General features: G+C 39.9%; 1 long non-coding RNA gene across 3 annotated transcripts in view; it reads left to right on the top strand.

Moving 5' to 3' along the window:
* Nucleotides 1–2,257: 2,257 nt before the first annotated feature.
* Nucleotides 2,258–14,439, top strand: part of LOC147361807 (uncharacterized) — a 32,646-nt gene continuing 20,464 nt past the window's right edge. Inside the window, exon 1 of one of the 3 annotated variants that reach the window (XR_015137641.1) lies at nucleotides 2,258–3,109. This is a non-coding gene — a long non-coding RNA (uncharacterized LOC147361807). The remainder of the gene's footprint in view (nucleotides 3,110–14,439) is intronic. The other 2 variants (XR_015137643.1, XR_015137642.1) reach the window with 2 other exon arrangements.

Below are 14,439 nucleotides of genomic sequence, written 5' to 3' on the forward strand. Positions count from 1 at the left end.
ACAGGGTCGCAAAGAGTCAGACACAACTTACCACGCATGTATGGAGTTTTATTTAAGCCAATTAAATATAGTTTCTATAAGCAATACTATTTGTTAGCAGAAAAACATTATACATCCCTGCATATATGCAGAGATATACCACCTTACAACTGATACAGAGATCTTTTGTTTTTTTCAATAATATATGAAAGAATAGTTGGATTCAAATTGTGCTTTTGCAATCAGAATAAGGTTAACTATTCAGATGTCTTAAACATTTTACTAATATCTGTGGAGTAGACTTTCAAGATTTTTTGTTTATATGTTTATCTCATTTCCAATTGGCCTTCCTCCCGCTGGCTCCTCCTTCTTTTGATAAAATTACCAGGGTTTGGGGGTTTCCTCAGTAGCAAAGAATACAGCCAGCAGTGCAGGAACCATAGGAAACCCAGGTTCAATCCCTGGGTCAGGAAGATCCCATGGAGGAGGTCATGGCAACCCACTCCAGTGCTCTTGCCTGAGAATCCTTGTGGACAGAGGAGCTTGGTGGGCTACAGTCCATTGGGTCACAGAGTTTGACAAGCCTGAAGCTAACTTAGCATGCCTGTAGACACTAGGGTTTCTAAAGAAGACTGGGTAGAACGAATACATCTCAAAGGCACAGAGAAAGAATGTAAATTCTGCCAATAAGTACTTTCCTTTCCTAAGACCAGAATGTTTACAATACCCGCAAGCCTTTGAGGTAAATTAATAGGTGAGGTTTGCTGCTACTGCTAAGTCGCTGCAGTCGTGTTAGACTCTGTGGGACCCCATAGACAGCAGCCCACAAGGACCCGCCATCCCTGGAAGGTGAGGTTTGGGGATTGGGAAAAAGTATAGTTCAGTTTTTTTTTTTTTTCCTTCTATTCTTGTTAAGACTCAGTTGGAAAGATAAGTTCTGTCAACTGAAAACAAAAAGTGTACAAAGTGTGAGTTGTGCCTTAAGTGTTTTTTGAGACAGAATGAGGAATGAAGCTCAGGAGACATTGTTTCAGATAGCTCTGAGAAAGTACTCCAAAGAAATAGAAGGGAAAGTCAGTATATATGTGATTTTTGGTGACATGGGGGTGGGGGACAGGCAATCAAGTACACCCCCAAATCTATCTTGGCTGCAATGCAGGAGCAAGCAGGAAAGCCAAGCCCCTGAGTTAGAGTTATTGGCCAGAGACACCTTGGAAACTAACCCCATTACTGTAAAACCCAACACTGAGAGCCACATGGTAAAGCAGTCCTCTGTTCCCTTACCTTGCTGCTCTCCACCCAGGCCCCTTCCCAATAAAGTCTTGCTTTATCAGCATATGTGTCTCCTCGGACAATTACTTTCTGAGTGTTAGACAGAAGCCCTGGAAGGCCTTCCCATAGCTGCTAGTCTCATGGATGTTATTACTAGTCATGAGGAACAGATGTCACCACTTATGATTTAGTACTTTTTTAGATATGAGGAGATGCAACAATCAGTCTCATATAATCTTCTCCTGAAAATATCTATTTATCTGAAGGCCTAGTCGGCCAGTTTTCTGAGAGCATGGTGCCGAATTCCTGATTTCTACTCCGAACTCCCTTCAGGGTATGTTGGTGGTCAGAGATCACAGCAGCTTATGATATATATCCTCAAAGAGGCAGATGGCAAATGCCAGTTTTCAGTTGGAAGTTGTACAGGTTGATCCTCAATTTGTAGGGAAGCATTTTTAATTCCTCAAAAAATAGGGTTGCATCTTGAATGATATCAAGGGGTGACCAAGCATTCAACTACACTGTTATTGTAGAACCAGATTCATTTGCCCGACAACATGGAACAAGCCAAACACTGAGACACCTAGCTTTGCAGCAGAGGGAAATGTTATTCACGAGGCAGCCAAGGGGGAAAACAGAGAACAAATCTCCCTGAAGGTAGAAGTGAAAGGTGTATGTAAGGTACAAGTAAGGTGTAGAGATCATGGAGAAAGGTGACTGAAGAAGAGGAAAAAGTAAGGTAGTCATCATTACATCCAGGTGCAGCTAACCTGCATGCTTCTTCATGGGGCAATTGTTCAGAAATTGTGAGTTACCATACTCTGAGAGTGGAGTTTCTGCCCTCTGACTCCAAAAGATCATGGATCAGACATTTGCACATGCCCAGTTGGAGGATCATGGTTCCAATTAGTCTTAACTAGCTTGAGTTAGAACTGGATACAGCTGGCTCCAAATTCCTGGGCGGGTGGTGGTGGGTGGAATAAAAACACTCAGCCACATATCTTATTGTGTGGCTATGTGGTACAAGGAAGATATGCAAGTTTTTGTAAAAACAAATAAATTGAGCTTGATCTATGAAGGCATGTTATGATCTATTATTTAGTAATGACTAACTGATGACCACCCTCAGTTTCATTATCTTTAGCTTACTTTTTTATGTCAGGGAGAATATATTCAACTAAGTTAAACGTCAAACAATCCCCAGGTTCTAGGTTGAGAATTGTTTGCCTTTGGAATGGTTCCTTTCCCTCTGGATGCATAGCTTCATTTTAGCTTAGAGGAGAAAGCCTAAAAATAGTTCCTTTTAGGCTCTAAATATCAGCTTTCAATATGACCAACTTCTGACCATAGAGTTACTTAAAAAAATCTAAGTTTCAGCCAGGATACTTAAAAGAATATTCCTGACTGTCCTGAACAACCACTTGGACTCAAGAGACTGCAAAAGACACCACCCCCTCAAGCTCCAGAGTTACTTCCAAAAATATCCAAAAGCAGGACACACAGACAGTTCCCCTGAGAGCTGGCAGTCAGGAGAACCCTAAATGTAAATAGAACGCAATCCACATTTCTGTTCGGCTGTGGTTTGAGGCCTCCAACCTGACGGTGGCGCTGTCTGCATGAACACTCAGGAATAGAGCACCTGCGTGCTCAGAGAGGCGGAGAGTCAAGCCAAGTTTGTAAGACACAAAATGAGACACACAAGAAGGAAGTAGCTGCCCCTGGGAGAAGGGGGATCAACAACCCATGGGCACCTCAAAACCATGTTCACCAGAGTCTGGAATTGGAAAGATAAGGACAGTATAAAATTATACCTTCCTTTCTCAACTAGGCAATACAGAGGTCTGGAGAGCTGATCCAGGTAAGAGTTCTCACTCTGTGCTGGTTTCTGCTTGTTTTCCCCAAAAGCCCATCTGCAGGCTCCTGGGCAAGGGGATTTAAAGTCAAGTAGTTAGCTCTGGTATCAACTAGAATTTGGTATGATTGTCCATTAAATTTTAGTTTTCCCCTGTATGTTTAAGAGGACAACTTGAAACGGTTTTTCAGAGAATCCCTTTTGAGTCTCCCAACGCTGAGAGGGACCCAAATGGGGTTCATCCTTTGAGGGTAGACATAGGGTGATCAAACTGGTGTGGAAGGATTTGACAAAACTGTTTAGGATGATAATTCCACCCCCCACCCCGTGTTTTTGTTGGTTGCAAATGAAACATGAATTTCTGGGTCAGTGTTTTGATGATGGACTCCTAGGAGCGTTCAGTGGGGAGGCTCAAGGTGTTGCTCTAGGTTACTGGCTTTGGAGCTATTGCACTTGTAAGACCACTGACTTGGTGGACTTTATGGTTTTGTGGCTTCTTCAGTGTGGTTTCTTCACTGCTCCTATAGAACAGTGGTCCCCAAACTTTTTATCACCGAGGATTGGTTTTCTGGAAGACAGTTTTTCCACAGACAGGGGAGGTGGAGGGGGGATAGTTTGGGGATGATTCAAGTGCATTACATTTATTATGCACTTTATGTTGTAAACCAGAGGTCCGGGACCCCTGTTATACAGGATTAGTGAGTGAGTATTCAGGTAGAAAAGGATGGAGGAGAGTACCAAGAGTCACATCAGTCTTACACTGTTTTGTTTTAGGTACCTCTTGTGTCTTTCATTTTTTATTAGCTCTTGGTACTGAATCCTTTAATGAAACTGTTTTGGAATCTTGAAACCTTTGGGAAGCTCCTGCGTGCTGGTTAAAATACATCTTCCATTCTGTTTGATTGATTTGGGAGTGCTTGCTTTCAGGTGCACCTTTTCAATGAATGATTGTGTCTAATTGGAATGTTCTCCATAATGGCTATTGTAATTCTAAGTTGTCTCACTAAGATTTGCCATTTTTGTAGTTACTTCAGCTTCTGGGACCACAGTTCTTAGGCTTAAGTGCTCAGTTTCTGATATTTAAAGACTCCTTCTTTTGGGCTAAAACTTGGGTCTTTTGGAGCTAATTTATTACAAAGAGCAATGTGCTGCTGGATAGGGGATTTTGTGGTGTTTTACCATGTATCTCATTTCATGGAAATTTTCTTGAGGTTGGCAGGTGACCTGGTGTCAATCTAACACCTTCTATGACCAGCTTATCTAGCAAGGGCATCTTAGAGTGAGGTGGCAATTGCTCTAATAACTTTTTTTGCATACCCACCAAGATTGTGCATGGCTTCCAAGATTTGCATCAGAGCAATAGATCTATGACTCCTTTCAAGAAATGATTTAAGTGACGGATGCTCTAATGGCTTTTAAATAGTGTGATGTGTGCCTACTTAGATTTTGATAACCAAAACAGTCAGAATTTCTCATCTTATTTCCTAAGTCCCCAAGTGGCTTCTGTTGTCGATTGACCTTGAGGCCTTATGAGTGTCCTTGCAACTACCACCTATTGTGGACTGCCAATAAAACTATACCAGAAGCTTTCCTTTCTGGGGATGATATATATAATGTATATTTAAACAAAGTGAGTTGGAATTGGAGAGCTGGAAGCAAGAGAGTGAGGCTCAAACCTGCGAGTGACTTGCCCAGATCCCTCAGTAACAAGGAGAGGGAGAATGAACTCAGAGGGCACCTGGCTCTGTCTCCTTGTCTCACAGACTGTGAGCACACAGCTTTCAATCCCATTCCTCACCTCATTCTGAACAACTTAAAAATGAGAGAAAAAAGACATAATTAACACTTTATGAAGTAGTTTCCTTTCAGAGAATTTCAAAATTGGCAGAGAGTAGGATGCTTTTGTAGGGTAAAGAGTAGAAAACAAGAAAGTCAAAAATAAAAATATCTGATTAGCTGGGGCCACATAGTCAGCCTCATTTGGAGTGAGAAGCCCAGAACTAGCTTGATGTTTGGAGCTTGAGTGAATGGATATACTATGTTTCTGACCAAATTGAGCATTTCCAGGGACTTAAAAGTCATAATTTTCAGTTTGCTAAAATGTGGTATCCTGGACAGCATCAACTCCATCTTGGGTTTAGAAAGTCATTTCAGCATAGTTGATAATCTGAAGAGAGGTTTGCATATATACATATGAAGAATGGAATATGTAACTTTGTTACATGGGTGTACAAATAACATAGCTGTGGATGATTTATATAGTGATGATCTGTATTCATTATAGAGAGACCAAAGTCAGAAAATGCTCCAATTCTGTGTTAAATATTCTTTCACATTTCTAATAAAACCTTTCATAATTTTAATGTTGTTAGAAAAAGTGTGTTTTACACAATTAGTCTGACTTAATTTATATTTAATTATAATTATACCTGCTATGGTCCATTAAATAAACATGTTGTGACATAATTTTATCCATTTATTTTTTTTAATGTCTGGAAAATAATTCTAATCATTTATTCATTCAGTGAACATATATTTATCAACATCTGTGGGGGCATTACCTGGAAGGGTGAGCAGTTAACCAAAAGTTGAGGCTCCTTACCCCTAACAGGATGGATAGATATTTAACAATATGATTGATAGTTTATATGTTGATTACATGTGTGTTGTGATGTGGTATTTAATAAACAAATTCGGACTTATGAAACAGTGTATAATAGGGATCTGAATGTAAGTGAAACGTTCCCTGAAGAATTGTTTTGAGAGCTCAATGCATAAGTATTAACTTTAAAATAATAGTGGCAGATTGGGGCAGGAATGACGATACATGTAGAACAAGGAAGGAAAAAATGCAAGGACAAAATCCCTGAGGAAAAAAAATACTCCTTCCATTGCAGGAATTGAAAGAGAGCCAATATGGTGTAAGTTTAATGCCTGTAAATTACTGATAGATTGATGCTGCAATAGACTAGGGAGACAGAGGCAATTGTTTACAGTATTGTAAGCCAGGTTAATAATGTATCTTTTTATTTTAAGAAATGGGCAGAAAACATCTAAAGTTTTCATGTTTGTCAGAATTTTTTTGAGGCAGCTGATTTATCCATACCTCAAACTAGGCATAAAGAGGGATTCACTGATTCACATTGCTGAAAATCTATGATTCATATGTGACTGTGAAAGACTGAATATACAGATGGACAATAGTCAGACCATGTGTAAAAATAAAACTCTGGCCATAACCTGCAGCAACCTACCCAGGAGACCAGCCCATTATCTATAGTAACCAGCCCAGGAAGCCAGCTGCTACATATCAGACTTTCAAGGGAAGCCAGATTGCAATCTCCACCGACAGTCCAGGAAGCCAAAACAGTAACTCCTATAAAATCGGCCCCAAACAGCCAGGATTTATTGACTCACTGGCAGCTTCCCTATATTTTGGCCCTGTTTCCAATTTAGGACCAACAAGAGAAAAGCCAAGTATGCACCTCTAACCAATCACAGAGGATACATTGCTTCTAGTTAACTCAGTCCCACCTTCCCCTCCCTACACCCTACCATCAGGACAAACCTGCAGCTTCCCCTTTTTCTCCTAAAAGTCCTCCCACTCCTCTGCCTACGATTGATTCTCTCCCAAAATGCAGGTGTTAGTGGTTGACTTCCTTGCTCCCCCCAGTCTAAAAACTGACTTTGCTTGTTCTCATTTGGTTGGTCTTTATTTCTGCTACTGGATTCAGCGACTGAGAGAAGCCATCAGTAATATCTCTCTCTCTGTCTTCTTCTCTCCCTGTTTGCATCTCTCTGGTCAATCTTTTTCTGAGATTGACCAGAGAGATGGAAATAAAATTATTTTCTTCCACAAGACAATAATGACCTCAAGTAAGTCAAAGCTAAAATCATCTACCAGATATAAATCACAGATAAAAACTAAGTACTTCTACCCAGGAAACTCTACAGGGTGATCAAAGTCATTTTATGGCACAGATATTATTCCTGAACTAATAATTGTTTACAAAGTGGATGATTTGTTACTGAGGTTCATAAGATTACAGTACTTATATGTAGAATTGCCATATTTAGTAGAGGAAAAGATGTCCGGTTTCATTTGAATTTTAGATAAACAGCAAATACTTTCTTTAAAAATACAAGCATGGCTTATGAAAATGATACATGAAAAATATTGATACCAAGCAGGGCCATGTAGGGCTCCCAGGTACAAAGCCTTTCTGTGTCCTCCATTCCTTTGATTACAAGAAATAGACTTCATTTAGCTTCCATGACCTTTCCTGAGTTCCAGGGGGAAGATAGGATGATTTAAGCAGTTGCTACTTGGGGAAGGGAGGGGAGGTAAACCAGGGGAAAACAGTCAAGAAAGACAATAGTGTAGACTTAGAGCAAGGTCCTGGTTCCCCATCAAGGGAACAGTTCAGTTCAGTCCCTCAGTTGTGTCTGATTATTTGTGACCACGTGGACGTCAGCACACCAGGCTTCCCTGTCCATCACCAACTCCTGGAGCTTGCTCAAACTCATTTTCATCGAGTCAGTAATGGCATCCAACCATCTCATCCTCTCTTGTCCCCTTCTCCTCCTGCCTTCAATCTTTTCCAGCATCAGGATCTTTTCACATGAGTCAGTTCTTCACATCAGGTGGCCAAAGTATTGGAGTTTCAGCTTCAGCATTAGTCGTTTCGATGAACATTCAGGACTGATTTGCTTTATAGTTTGCTAGTTTGATCTCCATACAGTCCAGGAGACTCTCAAGAGTCTTCTCCAACACCACAGTTCAAAAGCATCAATTCTTCGGTGCTCAGCTTCCTATATAGTCCAAGTCTAACATCCGTACATGACTACTGGAAAAACCATAGCCTTGACTAGACGGACCTTTGTTGGCAAAGTAATGTCTCTGCTTTCTAATATGCTGTCTAGGTTGGTCATAGCTTTTCTTTCAGGGAGCAACCATCTTTTAATTTCATGGCTGCAGTCACCATCTGCAGTGATTTTGGAGCCCCCCCAAAATAAAGTCTCTCACTGTTTCCATTGTTTCTCCATCTATTTGCCATGAAGTGATGGGACCAGATGCCATGATATTTGTTTTTTGAATGTTGAATTTTAAGCCAGCTTTTTCACTCCCATCTTTCATGTTCATCCAGAGGCTCTTCAGTTCCTCATTGTTTTCTGCCATAAGGGTGGTGTCGTCTACATATATGAGGTTATTAATATTTCTCCTGGCAATCTTGATTCCAACTTGTGCTTCATCCAGCCCAGTATTTCGCTTGATGTACTCTGCATATAAGTTAAATAAGCAGGGCAATAATATACAGCCTTGATACATTCCTTTCCCAATTTGGAACCAGTCCATTGTTCCATGTCCATTTCTAACTGTTGCTTCTTGACCTATATACAGACTTCTTAGGAGGCAGGTAAGGTGGTCTGGTATTCCCATCTCTTGAAGAATATTCCACAATTTGTTTTGAGCCACACAGTCAAAGACTTTGGCATAGTCAATAGAGCAGAAGTAGATGTTTTTCTGGAACTCTCTTGCTTTTTCGATGATCTAACAGATGTTGGCAATTTGATCTCTGGTTCCTCTGATTTTCTAAATCCAGAGCTCAAACATCTGGCATTTCTTGGTTCACATATTATTTAAGCCTCACCTGGAGAATTTTAAGCATTATTTTCTTAGCATGTAAGATGAGGGCAATTGTGTGGTAGTTTGAACATTCTTTGGCATTGTCTTTCTTTGAGCTGTTTTCTAATACCGAAAATCCCTCCAGGTGGGAGAAGTTAACAATTAGTGGTATGCTGTCCTCAAGTATATAGACCCCAGACCAGCTGGAACCATAAGGTTGATGATGCTAACTCCTACTGACCATTAACACATCAGAGCACTGTCCAGAAGCTGATCACACCGTCTTTGAACTATTACTATAAATATTTTCACTATCTTCTCCAGGTTTGGATGTGTGACTTTCAGGGCATTAGCCTGCTGTGGTCCTGTTTGTCTGGCAAAGCAATAAAGCTATTGTTTTCTACTTCACCAAAACCTGTCTCCAAGATTCAATTTGGCACAAGTGTACAGAGAAGCTGAGCTTCTGGCATCAAATTTTTGTGTTTAACTCAAATTCAGATGTAACTGGGCATCTTATATATATATGTGTGTGTGTGTATTACTGCAGTATTACTCACATGACATGAAAAGCAAAGACATCATGCTCCATGTAATAGGCTGAGAGGCTGTGTGGGTAAAAATACAGAAAGAAAATATGCTAAGATGAAAAAAATAAGATGCCATTAAAATGCTTAAATGGGAATGAGATATTCAGATTTGAAATTTGAAACAGTTAGCATGGTTACTATGTTGCAGAAAAACTAGAGGCAACAGGAGAGGATGTGTAGGATATGTGTGGGTAGGCTATTGCAGCAGATGAGATGAATGTAGGTGGTTTTAACTAGAATGATGGTACATGGATTTAAAAAAATACATTAGACCACTGGGGCAGTAGAAGAAATAGTGATTAGTGATTGTTACTTGTTAATTATAAGGAGTAAGTTTAGTAAGATTGTACTTTAGTTAAGTTCAGTTCAGTTGCTCAGTCCTGTCTGAATCTTTGCAACCCCATGAACCGTAGCACACCAGGCCTCCCTATCATTCACCAACTCCCCTGAGCTTGCTCAGACTCATGTCCAGTGAGTCGGTGATGCCATCCAGCCTCTGTCATTCCCTTCTCCTCCCACCTTCAATCTTTCCCAGCATCAGGGTCTTTTCAAATGAGTCAGTTCTTTGCATCAGGTGGCCAAAGTATTCTAGTTTCAGCTTCAGCATTAGTCCTTCCAATGAATATTCAGGACTGATTTCCTTTAGGATGGACTGGTTGGATCTCCTTGTAGTCCAAAGGACTCTCAAGAATCTTCTCCGACACCACAGTTCAAAAGCATCAATTCTTTGATGCTCAGCTTTCTTCATAGTCCAACACTCACATCCATACATGACCACTGGAAAAACCATAGCTTTGACTAGACGGACCTTTGTTGGCAAAGTAACGTCTCTGCTTTTGAATATACTGTTTAGTTTTGTCATAGCTTTCCTTCCAAGAAGGAAGCGTCTTTTAATTTCATGGCTGCAGTTACCATCTGCAGTGATTTTGGAGCCCCCCAAAATAAAGTCTGTGACTGTTTCCACTGTTTCCCCATCCATTTGCCATGAAGTGATGGGACCAGATGCCATGATCTTAGTTTTCTGAATGTTGAGTTTTAAGACTTGCCCACAAGTGTCCAAGAGTCTCTGGCAGAAGTTTTGGTTGGTGGTGGCCTGATGCAGGGTTAGGGGCACTGAATGTAGCAGTGAGTGCATAGGACCTTTTGAAGGAAGTGGCCGTTATCTTCATTACCTCCACCATAGTTTAGCCTTAGGTCAAATGACGGGGAGGGAACCCAGCCCCACCCTTCAACAGAAAATTGGTTTAAAGGTTTACTAAGCAAGACCCAGTTTCCTCCTCAGTCAGTCTCTCCCATCAGGAAGCTTCCACAGGTCTCTTATCCTTCTCCATCAGAGGGCAGACTGACTGAAAACCACATCCTTGTCTAACTCAATGAAACCATGAGCCAGGCCATGTAGGGCCACCCAAGATGGACAGGTCGTGGTGGAGAGTTCTGACAAAACGTGGTCCACTGGAGAAAGGAATGGCAAACCACTTCAGTATTTTTGCCTTGAGAACCCCATGAACAGTATGAAATGGCAAAAACATCGTAATTAAGGTGTTAGAATTTAAGCGAACTTAGTAAGTCTACTGGAGGCAAGACCACTGTGCAAATTCAGTTTTTATTTCACAAAGCAATGATAAATAGTTCAAAAGTGAAGTTAAAAATACAGCATTTGAGTAACATGATAATCACCACATGATTAAAACCAAATCAAACAGAAGCAGAGTGATATTTCCCCACAATAAAATATAAAAGTTTTGGAAGTAAAGAGAGAATACCGAACTAAATGTGAGCAACCCTCTTTGTTGACTTGTAGCATCAATATTCAGGGAAGGCAATGGCACCCCACTCCAGTACTCTTCCCTGGAAAATCCCATGAACGGAGGAGCCTGGTAGGCTGCAGTCCATGGGGTCGCTAAGAGTCGGACATGACTGAACGACTTCCCTTTCACTTTTCACTTTCATGCATTGGAGAAGGAAATGGCAATCCACTCCAGTGTTCTTGCCTGGAGAATCCCAGGGACAGGGGAGCCTGGTGGGCTTCCGTCTATGGGGTCGCACAGAGTCAGACTCGACTGAAGTGACTTAGCAGCAGTAGCAGTAGCAGCATCAATATTATAAAGTTGATATTCTCCTCCATATTTATATATAAATGGGCTTCTGGGTGACTCAGGTTGTAAAGAATCCTCCTACAATGCAGGAGACCACCTGCAACACAAGAGACATGGGTTTGGTCTCTTGGTCAGGAAGATCCCCTGGAGAAGGAAATGGCAACTCACTCCAGTATTCTTCCTTGGGAAACCCCATGGACAGAGGAGCCTAGCAGTGTACAGTCTGTGGTGTTGCAAGAATCAAACACGACTAAGCAACTGAACCACCACATTTATATATAAATATGATGTAACCCCAATCAAAACCCCTGCAGGTATTTTTTGAAAGTATACAAGTTGGTTCTAAAAAATACTTGAAAGTATGAGAGACAGTATAATCAAGACAATCTGGAAAAGGTACGCAGTCATTGAATGTACTCTGCTGGGTTTTTAGACATCTATTAAAGTTAAAGTAGTTCAGAGAATTAGTATTGACACAAGGATAAACAGATAGGTCAATGAAATGGAATAGAGTCCTAAAGCAGAACCAAGTACATACAGCTACATTATTTAAAACAAGCTAGCCTTGCAGAAAAGAGTCATTCTTTTAATAAAGGGTTGGATATCCATATGAAAATATGAACAAATTGACCTTTTGCTTCACCACAAACACAAGACCACTAAACTTGCCTTTAGCTTTATATGTGAAACAAAAAGAAAATAGAATGTGTGGCCAATAATATATGAAGATGTAGTAATTATATTTATGATAAGAAAGATACTTAAATAGGAATGAAACTAAATACTAAACATGAGACACTTGAGCATGTTTGACAAATTGTGACCATACAGAGTTTCTCAAAATATTGAGTTTGGAGCAAAGAAAAGTTTATTGCAAGACCAAGCAGAGAGAATGGATGGCTTATGCTCAAAAATCCAAATTCACCATTGGTTTTCCGATAGAAGTTTTATAGGCAAAATTTGGATGAGGGCTACAGGCTGTGTGACTTTCTTCTGTTTGGTTGGTAGTAATGAGTTGGTAATAGGACAATATTTCAGGATTCTTGTGCTCAGCCTGAAGTTTCCATGCATGTCAGCTGCTCAGTCATGTTTGACTCTGTGACCCCATGGTCTGTAGCCTGCTAGGCTCCTCCATTCATAGAATTCTCCAGGCAAGAATACTGGAGTGGATTGCTATTTCCTACTCCAGAGTATCTCCCTGAAGCAGGGATCTAACCTGCATCTCTTGTGTCTCCTGCATTGGCAGGCAGATTATTAAATACTGCATCACATAGGAAGCCCGAAATTACCATCCTCCAAATTAAAAAGAGATCAGATACTAGCTGAAATTATTTTTAAAGACAAAATATTTGATAAGCTCAATCAGGTTAAAATATTTTAAAATGAAAATTAATGGAGTAAAAGAGATTTTAAACTATTCAATGAATGTGTGATGCTTCCAATATACCAGGTAATTTTCAAACATCTAAAGATAGATAAGGAAGTTAGAAAGAGAAAAAGTAAGAGTGGTGGGGGAAAACAAGCATAATATAAAAATTACAAGAAATATAGATAACATAGAATCAAGGATTTAAAGGAAATAAAAGTTGACCCTAATTTCAGATATAGTGTCACAAAATGCAGTGAATTATGGCATGTATTTCTTTTATGAATTAGGAAAAGAGGTTTGTATGTCTAATTGTCCCAAACTTGGTAAAATATATAATTGTATAGATTTCAGAAGCTAATTAACCCCTAGAGAGGACAAACTTAATGAGAATTAAAGTTAGGCATGTCATAGACGTCTCTTGAAAATGCAATAAAGAGAAAATCTTAAAAAGCAAGGAGAAAAAAATATATATTATCTCAGAGGAATAATCGTCCAATGACTGCAACTACTAATTTAAAACCATGCAATCTAGAAGACAATGCAGAAAAGTGAAGAAAGAAAAAGAAATTCATCTCAGAATTCTACTTTTTAAATCAATAAAGAAAGATAACTAGTAAAGGTATTTATCTTATTACAAAGGTAAGTAGCCAGGTACACATGCAAGACAAGATTTTCTCTTATTTTATTAAAATCTACATAGCCACTAAAACCTAAAATTAGAACACTGTCCTGTGGGTTAATAACATTTGTAGATTTAATAAGCATGATATCTATACCATAAAAGGAACATGAGAGTAGGTGGAAATAGATGTATATGTTTGAAATTTTTCTGTATTTTGTGTGAAATGCTACAAGATTACATCTCAGTAGATCATGAAAATGTAGAGATGCATATCATGATATCTAGAACACCACAAAAATATGTAAGGATATATAGCTAAATACAGTCCAGTTCAGTTGCTCAGTTGTGTCTGACTCTTTGCAACCCTATGAACCACAGCATGACAGGCATCCCTGTCCATCACCAACTCCTGGAGTCCACCCAAACCCATGTCCATTGAGTGAGTGATGCCATCCAACCATACATCCTCTGTCGTCCTCTTCTCCTCCTGCCCTCAATCTTTCCCAGCATCAGAATCTTTTCAAATGAGTCAGCTCTTTGCATCAGGTGGCCAAAGTATTGAAGTTTCAGCTTCAACATCAGTCCTTCCAATTAACACCCAGGACTGATCTCCTTTAGAATGGACTGGTTGGATCTCCTTGCAGTCCAAGGGACTCTCAAGAGTCTTCTCCAACACCACAGTTCAAAAGCATCAATTCTTCGGTATTCAGCTTTCTTTGTAGTCCAACTCTCACATCCATACATGACCACTGGAAAAACCATAGCTTTGACTAAACAGACCTTTGTTGACAAACTAATGTCTCTGCTTTTGAATATGCTTTTGAATATGGTATGTCTAGGTTGGTCATAACTTTTCTTCCAAGGAGTAAGCATCTTTGAATTTCATGGCTGCAATCACTATCTGCAGTAATTTTGGAGCTCCCTAAAATAAAATCAGCCACTGTTTCCAATGTTTCACCATCTATTTGCCATGAAGTGATGGGACCAGATCCCATGATCTTAGTTTTCTGAATGTTGAGCTTTAAGCCAACTTTTT

Source organism: Bos grunniens, chromosome 12, assembly GCF_055505025.1.
Source record: "Bos grunniens cultivar Pamir isolate PY7600 chromosome 12, Bosgru_T2T1.0, whole genome shotgun sequence".
Lineage (NCBI taxonomy): Eukaryota > Metazoa > Chordata > Mammalia > Artiodactyla > Bovidae > Bos > Bos grunniens.